The 12,816-nt window shown below is 47.9% G+C and overlaps 1 protein-coding gene across 2 annotated transcripts in view; it reads left to right on the plus strand.

Moving 5' to 3' along the window:
- Positions 1 to 12,816, plus strand: part of AGTPBP1 (ATP/GTP binding carboxypeptidase 1) — a 1,256,713-nt gene that overhangs the window by 482,838 nt on the left and 761,059 nt on the right. The gene's annotated exons all lie outside the window — the stretch shown is intronic.

The raw sequence follows: 12,816 nt of genomic DNA on the forward strand, positions 1-12,816 counted from the left end.
TGGTTACACATTAAAAGAATGTTCAATCTTCCTTCCAGAAACAATGCCTGTTTGAAGAGGATTGCTCTTTTCGGGGGCTTGCTCAGTCTTGTGAATTTTGGTTTGTGGAGTTAATTGTACAAATTCGTTAGTGGCATCACTTTCTTCAGTCTTTTGTTTCAAACGTTGAACATAACATCCAGAAATACAATTAGAAAAAAAGATACTTTATTTGATTTTTAAATTGTTTTTTGTCACAAACCAAATAAAAATGTGAATTGGAACGCTGCTCAGTATATAATCATTAACATGACATTTTTATTGTGCACACTCCCCAAAAAGGTCTCTTTGCATTGGTCTTGTTTAATTCCCTTTAAAATAGGTGAGGTTGGTCCTTCTCTGAAGCTGGTAAGAAAAGAAAATAGTCTTTTCTTTTCTGGTAAAGAATCACAGAATACTGGGCAATGGACTGAGAAAGCTGTCCCCATTAGGATTTACTTTTAATTAAAGTTAATCAAATATATCTCTAAGTGGGTGGCACAGTGAAATCCCATTGGTTCAGTCATTTATACAGTCAGCATCCAAGTTTAAATTTTGTGTGATCCTTTACTTGAATGCAGTGTAAAGCTTCCCTTGCCTGCCTATCATGATCTCTTTTTTATGCTTCTATAGTGACACTTTTGTTCCAAATTCCAGCAAGCTAGCTTATATGAGTGTGTCACAGCCTCACAACAACCTGACCTTCTGCAGCCCACCCCATTCACTGCTTAATCGCAGTCCAGGTGATGGCCCAACTCAGTTCAGTTGTGGTGTACAACTCATAATTATGTAAGCCTCTCCTGGTGCCCAGAATTCCTCTCTGATGCAAGCAGTCCTCTAATCTAATTCAGTCAATTGTGGCCAGTATTGAAAAGTGGAACACAAACTTTATTCTAATATTAAAATCCCCTTATGGAAAGGAAGTAATTACATTTCTGCAGGAAAGGCAGGTCATTTAAAGTTGTGGTTTTTCCTTTACTGTGATTCAGCTAGAGTATTGTCGATGAGTTAGACAGTGCACCACTGGCTGTCTATATTGACTATACATTGTATGTTGTAAAGATCCGCTTTATGCGCAGATCCCAGGGACTTAATTCCACTACTGTGCCTTAGGAAAGAACTGGTTGACATGCTATCAGTTACCCTCAGTACAAGAGGCAAGTCCTGCATGTTTATACCCTGAGGTAAAAGGTCCCTTATATTTCTACTCAAAGCCATAGAGCTCTAATACACTACTCTGTGTTGTCTAATGTTTTTTGGAGGAGGTAAAGGATGAGCACCAAATTGATTGATAGTAGCAGAGTTTCTACCACTAAGTGAATTGGCCTCCATATCTGAAGTGCTACAAAACAGCAATAAAGTGGTAGAGAGTTAGTTTCTCCAGCCCAGATCCAGACATTTTGAAGCAATCGTTTTTTTCTGTTGGAATAATGCACTCCCTACATATTCTAACGGCCCATTTAATGCTTTTCATTAGTTCTAAATAGATCAAAACTGTTAGTCATAATAAGGGGCCAGTCATTTGTGTAAAAGAATATAATGCGTTTTTACAGACCTTTATTTTCCCCATTCCTAATATAATTACATAGAATGGAAAAACATACTCACCTGGTCCTTGTCCTAACAAACTCCAATTGGCTTGACCTGTGTAAACCACACTCGACTTGGCTTGTTAACGTGTCAAGTAACTCTTTCCTGATTCTTCCCCGTACCTTTCTCCACTGTTATGTCCCTGGGCTGAGAAGAAAAGAATACACATGCTATCACACAAATTATTTTCTCGATCAGTTCTGATTTTAGATTCTATCAGTACCAGAGCTGGTGCTCTCAGTGCTTCCCCTTCTTGAAGTAGTCCTAAAGGTCCTAAAGGGTTTCACCATCTTTTCTTTCTTCCCCGCCTCAGGAGCTGCAGCCTGTGCCCACAAGTTGTTTTGGCTATGCACTGCTTCCACAACTAATCTGAGTCAGCACCCAGTCAGACTCTGGCTGGTATAGGGATCTCCTGCGTTTTGGCTAAGAGCTTAGGTGCTCCCAAACTGCTTGTTGAGGTTGTGTGGCTCTAGCAATAGTATTTGAAAGTAATTTTCAAGGTTTTTCCTTGGGATTCCACATTGACAACATTAAAGGAAAAAAACATGCAGATACCCTGCAAAATATATATATTTTTTTTTGAAAAACTTTATTGTGCAAAATAGCATCATTACAAATATGGGCCTACAACCACCTGGGCCGGCCGCTAGTATATGCATGTTAATTGCGTGACATCACGAAGCAGCGACGGATCCCCAGAGGCTCATCAGGGTTACAGGAGATATTCTCTGCAACTCAGAAGCTAAGCAGGATACAAATATTTTAAATTTTAAAAGAAAAGAACACACAAAGAAACAATAAAACAAAGCTCAAGGCAAGAAACAATCTAGACGGTGTCGAGCGTCGATGGGGGGATCCCACCACACCAGGTAGAGAATCAGGAAGACAATAGAGATGACCGGGGGGGGGAGGCAGCGGGGAAGTCAGAACAATCAGCCAAAAGGGTACAGTATTCCAGGAACCTCAGGATCAGGGGGACAGAGAAATGTCTGGGGTATGTACAAAAGGGGGCGTACAGATGTTACCTCGGTAGGTGTTCCACTGACCCCAAATTCTACCCCACGCCCCAGGCTTGCCCCGAACCAGGTACACCGTCTTCTCTCTGAACATGCACCAGTCCATGTTCTCCTTCCACACTGACACGGTGGGAGGCCGTCGGGAACCCCAAAGCTGTGCAATATCCCTCTTTGCAATTATGTTCCCAAGCGCTGCCCACCGGGCCTGGGCGACGTTGTAGTCATTCGGCTCCCATACATTCAACAAACATCGACGAGCCTCAGGCAACAGAGCGACCCCAGTGACACACTCCATTGCAGCATGCACACGGTGCCAATACGCCGCAACCTCGCGGCACTCCCAAAGGATATGGAGGAAGGTGGCGCTCATTCCACAGCCACGCTTACACAACCCGTCCGAAGAAAAACCCATCACAAACAAACGAGGACCCGTCACATAAACACGGTGAAGAATTTTGAGCTGGACGAGACGGAGACGGGCAGGAATGGCAACCTCTATCGGGGAGGACAGTGCGGACTGCCAGTCTTCGTCATCCAACTCCAACCCGTCTCCGGTCCAGGCCTCCCTAAGACGCACAAGGAGGTCCGCCCGATTGTTGATTAATTTCTTATAGATCAAGGAAATCGTACTATCGGGCAGATGACCTCAAGTATATGGTCCTCGAGTGGTGAAGATGCAGGGACTGTGGTACCGGCCTCGAAGACCGACAGCAAAGCGTGGCGAACCTGTGCATATCTGAAGAACTCCCTCTCACTCAACTCATACTCACTCTGAAGCACCGCAAAGGATTTGACCACACCTTTCACCCAGAGATCACCCACTCTGCTAATGCCAATCGTATTCCAGTTCTCAAAACCTTTCGTTGTCCAGAGGCATCCCAATCTGTCCGATGCAAACAAGGGGGTCGCTCGTGTCAGGCGATCATTCCATCCCACAGCCGCATTGGCATCCTTCCACACACGTACTGCAATTTTAGTGGGTCCCGTTAGGTTCCTCCCCGCCGTCCGAGAGTAGAGCGCTCTGTTGAAGTTGCCACCAGGCAACTGATATTTTTCCATCTCGAAAGCCGGATTTGGACCGGGTGCATACGTAGCATGGTTGATGGCGGACAACTGGGAGGCCCAATAATACCTCCTGATGTCCGGGAGCTAAATGCCCCCGTCATACCAGGGGAGAGTCAGTTTTGCAAGAGCGATGCGTGCGCGACCGTCCCAAACAAGTCTCCTCTGTAAACCCTCCACCTCCCGAAAGTAGGCCTCCGGAATAATATCAAAGGAGTTCTGGAGTGCGTAGAGAAATCGGGGCAGGGACATCATTTTAAAAAGTGCCGCTCGACCGAGTGGGGACAACGGCAATCTACGCCACCGAGCCACGTCCAACTTCAATCGCCGGAGAGGGGGAAGGAGATTATGCTCGTGACGGACCGCTGGGTCCAACGATACGTAGACCCCCAAGTACTTGAAACCGGATTGCGAAATTTGAATGGGAAACCTATTCGGTAAGGGGGGAAGGCCACCAGAGATAACATACACACACGATTTAGACCAATTAATGATCAAACCGGAGTTTTTACCGAAAGAAGTGAGGACGTCAAATAGGACGTTAAGGGATTCACGCGGGGAGTTGAGGTACAAAAGAATATCGTTGGCGTACAACGAAACCCGGTCTTCAAATTCAAGGGCCCACTGAATGCCCTTTATCGATGGTTCCCATCGGAGCCAGGCTGCAAGCGGTTCTAGAGCAAGAGCAAAGAGCAGGGGAGACAACGGACACCCCTGCCTAGTACCCCTCCCGAGAGCGAAGGGCTGGGACACCCTACCATTGACAACAACCTGTGCTAGCGGATCCGTATATAGAAGTCTCACCCAACTAATAAATCCCGCACCGAAACCGAACTTCGCCAGAGTGGCCCAAAGATAAGGCCATTCTATCGTATAAAAGGCCATCGAGGCGTCCAAGGAAGCCAAGATGGCCGGCTCGGAGAGAAAATCCGCCCTGACGAGAACGCCGTGTAGGCGCCGCAAGTTGAGAGCGGTGTTCTGGTGCGGAATGAAACCAGATTGATCTGGATGAATCAGGTCACAGATGACAGCGAGTAAGCGATTAGCAAGGACCTTGGCGAGAATCTTCGGTTCAGCATTCAATAGGGAAATGGGCCTGTATGAGGCACAACGATCACGAGGCTTGCCCTCCTTAGGAATCACAACTATGGTGGCCAGACGCTGGTCGCAAGGGAGAGAACCAAGCTCACGCGACTCCAGAAACATATCACGGAGAAACGGTGCGACTTTATCCGGGCGCAATTTGTACAATTCAATAGGCAATCCATTGGGGCCCATAGCTTTGCCAGAACGAAGGGAACGAATCGCGATAGCAATCTCGTCGGCCGACAACGACGCCTCCATACGCTCTCGATCCTCTTCAGACAGGCAGGGCAGCGCAATATCCCTCAACAAGAAACGAGAGTCATCCTCATCTCTATCGGACACCGGGGAGTAGACCACACGAAAATAGTCAGCAAAACACTCCACAATCTCGCCAGGGTCAGTCACATGCACACCGTCAGAATTCTGGAGCACAGGGACGCTCTCTCCTTCTTATGAAGCCATGCAATCAATTTACCCGCCTTATCCCCGACATCATACAGTCTACCTTGCTGTTCCCTGTACATTGTCTTGGCAGCATCCGTAACAAGGGATTTATATTCAAACTGTTTCAAGCTAAGGGCGTGGAGCCTATCGTGGGTGACACCTAAGTCTAGATCAGCCTCCAACTACAGTATTTCGGCCTCCAGCTTCACGACCTCCCCATTCCTAGCTTTCTTGGTCTCGACTATTAAAGATAGGGCCTGTCCACGAATAACAGTTTTGAAGGCTTCCCACAGGGACACTGAGGACAAAACAGACCCCTCATTCTCCAGGAAGTAGTGGTCGAGCGACTTAATGAGGCCGTTGCGAGTCTTGGGGTTGCGCAGATGCCACGGGTTAATAGGGGCGAACCGCCCCTTGCGTCCCCGTGTCGAAAAGAAGCCACACAGGGGAGTGATCTGAAATGCCCCGGGCCAAGTGTCTTACCTCCCCAATGTGGGGGGACTGGGCCGCGGGCATGAGGAAGTAATCAAGCCTGGAGAGACTCCCATGAGCCCCGGAGTGGAAGGTGTATTGACATTGCGTTGGATGCATTAACCTCCAGCAATCCACCAAACCAAAGGTGTCCAAGAACCCACCAAGCCATGATTGGGAAACGGGAAGGGCCCTGGGGGGGTGGCGATCCAGATCACCGGACAGCACGGAGTTGAAGTCCCCACCCATCAGGAGAAGACTATCGGGGAGTTCCAGCAACATTCGACCAACATCAGAGAAAGTGGAGGTCTAGAGGCCTGGGGGAACATATATCGTGGCTAAGGAAAGAGTCTTACCCTCCCACCTACCGGTTAGGGCGGCATAACGCCCTCTGTCGTCAAGGATGACATTATCAATCTCTAGTGGGAGGGAAGACCGGACCAGAATACCAACCCCTCTGGAACTAGTGGTGAACCGGGAGTGTGCAACCAACCGGTACCCCCACCTATTCATAGCATGACACACATTGCCGACCAAATGCGTCTCCTGCAGGAGTACTACATCAGGAGTCAAACGACGCAAATATTGCAGTACAACACCCCGTTTAATACGATCCCCCAATCCATTGACGTTCCAAGATATCAACCTCAACCCACTACCCCCCATCCCCACAAGAGTTGCATGAGTCCCCCCACAGAGAGCAGGACACCTGAAGCAGAGAAAGAACCAATATGCCGCCTTGAGAAAAGAAAACACAAACACAAACACCCCCTCCCACCCCCCAACCAAAACCCGTTACAACTCCCCCCTCCCTGCACCCCTGCAGACTAAAAAGCCACCCCAAAATGCAGTGTGCCTGTCGCCCTAACAATCCCATTCTACAAAAAGACCCCGGAGGAGGAGAGAGGCCTGTCTTCACCCGCCACCCGGATGCGAACTACTATAAGGCAAAATATACAAAAGAAGTAGAACCCAACTGAGCAATGTCCGATTGTCAGGGTTAGGGACCAAAAGGTCACTTCTGTGTAGGCTCACCACCCTCAGCACCGCCAGGATGCCCCGTTCGATCGCCCCGACCAGGCAGGGAATCCAACCAGTCACTCACATTGTCCGGTCGCTCGAAAAAGAAGGTTCGTTCCTCGTATTCCACTCGAAGCCTGGTAGGGAAAAGCATAGCATACTTCAATCCCAGGTTCGGAGACGTCGCTTAACCCCCTGAAAGCCCATCCTCTGTCTCTGGACAAGTTGAGTGAAGTCCGGGAAAAAATTGACAGAGGAGTTTTCAAATATCACCGGGCCGTGCACTCTCGAAGCCTGCAAAATCGCATCACGGTCTCTGAAATGAAAAAGTTTTGCGATGATAGGCCTCGGTGGCACGCCAGGCTTGGGCTTACCGCCCGGGACACAATGTGCATGCTCCACAGCGAAAAACTTGCTCAGTCCAGAAGGGGCAAGATGGGTGAGGATTAATTCTTCGGCCAGGAGGTCAACCGAACGAGTCTCGGGGTTCTCTGGAACACCTATGACGCGAATGTTGTTACGTCTTGCCCTGTTCTCAAAATCCTCCAGCCGATGGGACATCAGGTCGTTGGCCGATTTCAGAGTGCCAAGGTCTGTTTGAAGTTCCGACACATCGGCCATGAGGCTGGAAGTCTTCAAATCCAATGACTGCACCTTCTCGTTAGTCTTAGACAGGTCGGCCCTGATTAGAGTGACATCAATGGCGACTGTGTCAATTTTACGAGCCAGAGCCTCATATTGCTGACCGATGGTCTCCTTCATGCCGGTGATGGCGCCCATAATGTCCTGCAGGGACAAGTCAACAGGGGCAGAAGGGTCGTCTCTGGCGTCCTCCGGGGTACTGCTGGAGAGCCCGGGGATCCTTTGGCTTGAGTGTAACGGTCCATAACATTTGTCTGGAACGGTCCCCCACGAAGAGACGTCTTGGTCTTCCGCTTCTCGGGTTCACCCCTGCCCGTCATGTTGGAAGATGCACCCCGGAGGGGCCCGCAAGACCTGGTGAAAATGGCCGCCGGCAGGTCGGGCACCAACAGGCCAAGAAGTTGGCTCGTACGGTCCGGAGAAAGGCACGACCTGACCCAAGAGGCTATAATGAGGAGGCAGCGATGACACTAAATGGGGGGTGTATTGGTCCCCGGCCGAGGGAAACAGTCTCTCAATCAGACCATGTCAGGATCCGGAAACGAAACCGAAAGTGGGGGTACGGCCACCGATGAGGTCCCCCTGCCGTTGTTGTTCAACTACGTCCCGGCTCCACAAATCACCAAGTCCCCGGCACGGCCTCCAGGTGGGCCTCAAAAGTTCAAAGTGCTATAATTCTGGTCGCCCAAGTCCGATTCAAATTCCGGAAAGAGTTATGGACTCAGTCGAGGTTCACCTTCAAGAGTCCGTCCGAGAAATCAGAATATCATCAGGATAAATTGCGAGGAGTGGCGAGGGTCCGGGGAGCCCTGTGCTCACGCGACCATCTTGGATGCGCGCTAAGCTCCTCCTCCACCCTGCAAAATTTTGATGTTCCTTTCTGTCTTGTATCCAATAGTCCTTTATTTTCCTGCTGTTTGCACTGGTGTACATGTATCTCAACTACTGCAGCTCTGGCTATGGTAAAACTGCAAGATTACAGTACTCAGTTCTGCAGCAAAACTGCAAGATTGCAGTGCTCAGTTCTGCAGCTTTCTGACTTATGCCTTTCTAGAGTGTTACAAAGGCACTTGTAGTTCCCTATTAATTTACAAATAGGTTAGCCCTCAGAAAACCCTCTTTTTTCTCTCCACCTCCCTTTCTAACTATCCTTACCTTCTTTAGTTTCTAGTTTAATGTTAGCTGCTTTACAGAAGACTTTACATTCCTAGCAGGTTTCCTGTAATTCGTTTTCCATATGGTTTTTCTGTTGTCTGTCTCGCCTGTATTGTTTCGTGTTAGTCAGTCTTCCTCTTGAGCACCCTGTTGCAGTTCCCCTAATCTTTGCAGTTTAGTTTTCCCTTTAATGTTAGTGAGGCTATTTGGTATTGGATAGGGATCTCTTTGTCCGGTCAGATTTTTTCTTGTACTTTGGCTTTCTCCGTTATCTTTTAATAAATCACTAGATTTTATTGTTTCTTTCAGTAACTGTTGAAGTACCTATACTCATCTGTGTTTGCAGCTGAACTAGTCATGTGTCTCAGTATGTATTATCTTTTCTGTATAGAACTGCCTGCTCACCAGACACAAGTGTTAGCTTTGTGCTATTAGTTCCACCCATAGTCACATTACCGTATCATACTGCATAGCACCTGTTTCTTGTGATGGCAGGAAGCTCAGCGAGAAAACAATTTTTCTAGCTGTGCTTTACCACTCTGTCACTGAAGATATCTAATTTAGTCGAAGTAAGGTTCCTCCAGAGTGGTCTTTCCACATTTACTTCACAATCAAGCTGGCCCAGACAAACTGTTTTTCAGGATTGAGATTAACAAACAGAGATTCTTCATGAAAATCATCAGTTTACTGACTTTTTAGCACAGTATGCCGTGGGGCCTATACAGTTTACTTCATCATCAGTTTGACAGTTCTTTTATATTCTCCTATTTTCACATTATGCAGGGAATTAAGCGGTATTGAAAGTAGGTAAACCCTGTAATGATAACTATCTTGTCTCCTTTTTTTTTTTTTTAACACAAAGTTTTATTAGGCATCAGGGTTTGCAAGCAAGCATTACATTCCATATAAATTTTTGATCATGTTTATACATCGGATACATTGTTGTAGCACGGTGACGTACACATCTGGAAATCTTTCGATAAAATATAAATTTTCTAACACACAGTGACGATTCTTGTACTTACAAACACACTTCCGTCCAATCAAATGTCATCATTATATTTTTAAAGAAACTTTTGGTCCCTCCCATTAAACTCTCTCCCACAGTAGTCCCCTCCCCAAAATCATTCCCTTAACTTGGCTGCTATTAACTAATCTGTCCTGTTCTACAATGTTTCCAGCCGGGGCAAGAGTCCCGACAAGGGGGGGAGAGGGGTGGGAAGAGAGGGGAAGGGGAATAGGCACACATTTGCGCTCCATAGTATAGTTATGAATCAAGCACTTCATGTAGAGTCATGTGGTGTATCCCCACAATCTTCAGCCTCCTCGTCCGTCTCTGATCTAAACTGTTTTATCAGTTGAGCTCAGTTCAAGGAGATCGTTCTTCTCCTCAGTCCTCTGTATTCCTCACGCTGTAGCGCCTCCCTTTCAGCGGTAGCCCATTTAAGTACCTCCTCACTCCATCTATACTCGCGCGGAGCCCTGTGGGATATCCAGCGTTATGCGATTAGTCCTTTAACAAGCATCAGGGCCAGTCCCGCAAAACAGTGCAGCAGAGTATTTTCTTCGGAAGAGGCCCAAAAGACAGGCTTCTATGGTGGCCTAAGGGAAACATTCGGTAAGCTGGTTGAGACCCTGAGTAACCTCGGACCAAAACACTCTCAAGGAGGGGCAAACCCATAACATGTGAATGAAGTCAGCATTCGGACAAGCACATCTCGGACAGAGCCTACCTCCTTAGAGGACCCAGTGTTTCGCACTGCACTCTCCGATGCTATAGGGCATTTCTTTGCGGAAAACGCAAATACTGCAAGTACGCTCCAGATTTAATGGGAGGCGTTTAAGACGGTCATCCAAGGGGTAGCTATTGGTACCAAATTAGGACTTAGGTCTATGGTAGACCGAGACCTGCAGGAGTTGGAAGCCACACTGGGTAAATTGGAAGCCGCAGCAATATTAGACAACACACATAAGGAAGAATTGCAGGAAGCACGTATCCGATATGCTGAACTATTGGAACAGCTGAGAACAATCGATTACCGTACTTGCACGCAAAAACTGCATGCAGAAACGGATAGGGCTGGCCCCTTACTAGCACGAATAATACGAGATGCCCCATCCCCAACCCCTATTCACGAGGTCTGTACACCAGAGGAAAACACAGTCACTACAGAAGCAGAAATAAATAGGGCCTTTAGGGACTCTTACGCAGCCTTATATGCTGCACCTGCGGAATTGCAAAAGGATGATCTGCTTAGCTTCCTCGTCGGATTAGAATTTCCCCAACTTACAGATGTACAAAAGAAGGAACTAGCTAAGCCCATTACGAAAACTGAAATCCGCTCGGCTGTAAAAGACCTCCCACGTAATAAGACCCCGGGACTAGATGGTCTGCTCGCTGAATTCTATGTAACCTTCTCGGCACTCCTAACCCCAAATCTTGAAAAATGATATCACGAAGTGCTAGAAACAGGCTACCTGCCCCCTACACAAGACGAGCATTAGTCACATCACTACTGAAACCTGGTCGGGACCCAACCGAAATGATGGGTTATCGTCCTCTTTCCCTGTTAAACACTGATTACAAAATCCTCAGTAAAATACTTGCTGATAGACTACTCATTTACCTAGCTCACCTGATACATACTGATCAATGCAGGTTAGTTCCAGGTAGGAGTACTTCTTTGAATACCAGATGCCTACACCACATACTTACTCAAATCCCAGAGGAGGACATGGAAGCCGGTTGCATTTGATTTGACTTGCATCAAGCTTTTGATACCTTACATTGGCATTATATGTTGCGTGTCCTTTCCTTGTGCGGTATACCACGGGAATATATACAGTGGGTGACACTGTTGTACACTAAGCCGACGTCGCGGGCCGAACAGGATCCCATATGTTCGAGGCATATGAGCTGCATAACACACTAGCATAGTAGATCGCCATTTGGTGTTGGGCTCGGATGCTTGCACGTTGTTGTTGTCTTGGAAGAAATCTTTGTGGTCACGAGATAGGTGACACCTCCCTTGGACGATAGTGCGCATGGGCATCAACTCCATCATTAGATTGTTTTTTTCCGCCCTTGGGTTCGGATGCAACTTTTCCGCTCCGGTTGGAAGTCTCAATTCCAAGCTTCTCGAAGCGCAAAAATTACAGAAAAACCATTGCATCACCTTCATCTTCGACATCGATTTAATTGGGTCGATCCCGGACGTCGACGCGGGCCGCTGGGCCTATCCACGCTGAAAGGCCTACGGCTCATGGAAAGGACGCCTTTCAAAACTACCTCATCACTCCTGGGCAACGTGTGAGTACTACTGCCCCTGCCCCAACCCCTCCAGAACCAAAGGCAGTGGTCAAGATTTCGCCTCTTGGCCCCAGTCGAGACCGAAAACATCATTCAGAAGCCCCGCCTCCGTGCTCGGCTCCGAAGAAACAACACAAGCCTTCCGGTAGCTCGGGACCGAGCAAACCGCATGTCATTGTCCTACCGACATCTTCGGCACTGAAGCCATAAGAACACTCGGCGCCGAAATCGGCTCCGACGCCTTCCACCTCCAAATCGGCCCCAAAAAACGCCAAGGCCCATAGACAAGCCGGCATCAAAGGCTCTCAAGCCTAAACATCCAGCTTCGGCTCCGAAACTAACATCGTCGGCACCGAAACAAACAGCTAAGGACTCTGATACACCTCCTAAAGCCAAAATCTGTACGGATCAACCAGAACCTCGCTCGGAACCGAAAAAATCGGCTCTGAAAACTGCTACTGAGGAACAAGAACTTTTCCACCCAGATCCTATCGATCCAAGGCAGAAAAAGATTTATATCAACCCAAAAACTGGACATGTCACGGCTGTGCCATGTAATAAGCGAAAACTGGACACACCATCTGCTCCAGTCCCTGTACACAAGAAGGACTCTGCAACATCGCCTATGCCCCCTTCTTCTCCTGTACTGCCTGCTAACCCACCTCCTCTGCCTAAACCACCCTTACCTGTAACTTCTCCACCTCATACACCACCTCCGGATGATGATGATGACCTAGGGGGTGGGGGTGATCCTAATGACCCGTTCACGAATCCAGATTCCTCACCACTTGATGATTGGGCATTCCCTATCCCAGCAGACCTACCAGACCCACAGCCATATCCCTCAAAACCATCTCCCCCAGATGATCACCTGGGGTTTGGCCAATTATTAAATAGAGCTGCACTTTATCATGGAGTTTCAATGCACTCCGACGCACCAGAAGAAGATTTCCTCTTAGATACTCAAAAGTCACTGCATATACTACCTATGATCAAAGGAGT

Source organism: Triturus cristatus, chromosome 2_1, assembly GCF_964204655.1.
Source record: "Triturus cristatus chromosome 2_1, aTriCri1.1, whole genome shotgun sequence".
Taxonomy (NCBI): Eukaryota; Metazoa; Chordata; class Amphibia; order Caudata; family Salamandridae; genus Triturus; species Triturus cristatus.